Genomic DNA, 1,440 nt, shown 5'->3' with positions numbered 1-1,440 from the left:
CACGTAACGGACGCGTGCAGAGGCCGAGGATCGGTCGGCCGATGGCTGGCTGATAACCGCCGCGCCGTGCCCATTGTGTTATCGTAACGCGTCTCAGAAACGCGCTCGTAGCAGCTGTCGTTGCCCGTAAGTCCTCCTCCTTCGCACGGAATTCGCGTATGCATAGCTCGAATATCTTTTCGAACATCTTTTCTGGTGTGGAATCTCTATTCGCGCTCGAATATACGATTATCCATCCGATATTCAAGATACTCGTTCTAATACCCCTTCTGATCACTAATTTCATATCATATCATAATTTTGATCGGTTCAAGATCCGGATGAACGACCGGTGCGATTCGTTCGTTTCTATTTCATCGCCATATATTTTACACTTCGATTCGCAAAAAAGAAACCAAGGGGCGACAACCAAGGGATAGAATCGACATCCATCATACGTAAACGACATATGCAAATATGATCGCGGTGAGAGAAAAAGAAGCGATATTCTCTCGATACAGAATGCGAGCGAGAGACTCCCTCTCATATTAATGCGTTCTTCTCGCCGCGGCCCTTTCCGCGATTTTTTCGAGAGATTTACTCCGTGCGTCGGGGGAGGGAGAAAGGGAGAGTGAGTTGGTCCCAAGCCACGAAAGGAATATCAATTTTGAATCCGATCGGGCCGACCGTTCTTCCATCTCGAGAGAGAGACGACGAGTACGAGAGAACAGAAGAGAGGACTCTCTCCCTCTCTCTCTCCCTTTCCCTTTCCTTCTCTTCCCTCTAGACCGGTCCCAAACTGGTTCCTCTCTGTTCTCTCTCGCGACTCGAGGTCTCGAGGCTGATACAGCTCGCGGCGGACATCGACCAACGATTCGTTATGATCGTCGTCGTGAACGCTCCTATCTAGATTCGAGAGGGAAAAACGAGGCGAAAAAAAGAGGGCTCTTGCTAATTGGTGATCCAACGCGACGGCAGATCTGCCGGACGGCCTCGTTTCTTTTATCCTCTTTCTATTTCTCCGGACGATACGTCCAAGGGTTTGATAGTTGGTTAATTTAATTACTGCCAGGTTAGATCTTTCTCTTCCCGTCGCGTGGGTGGACAGAATCGCGGATGTCGTCGCGTAATTTCGGTTTTCTTCTTATAACGGGTGACAGGATCTTCGATCTTTTTATTTCGATAATATTCGGTCGAACAGATCGATCTTCGTCCACCAATCGAGTAGTCGGAAGAATATTGAAATTATTTGCCATTCGAACGATGCAAGGAAAGCCCCTTTCCTTTCCTTTCCTTTCCTTTCCTTTCCTTTTCGCAATTTCCCGAGGATCTTTAATCGAAGTCGAATAAAAGGCACAAGGATTCGCGATAGCTCTCGAGGAAGCAATAAACCGCGACTACCCGAAACGAGAGCCATTTATCCATTTATCCATTTACGAGAAATATTAGTAGACTCACTAT

This window comes from Apis dorsata, unplaced genomic scaffold (genome assembly GCF_000469605.1).
Source record: "Apis dorsata unplaced genomic scaffold, Apis dorsata 1.3 scaffold_264, whole genome shotgun sequence".
Lineage (NCBI taxonomy): Eukaryota > Metazoa > Arthropoda > Insecta > Hymenoptera > Apidae > Apis > Apis dorsata.
The sequence above is the reverse complement of the archived record's forward strand: the minus strand, read 5'-3'. Positions refer to the sequence as shown.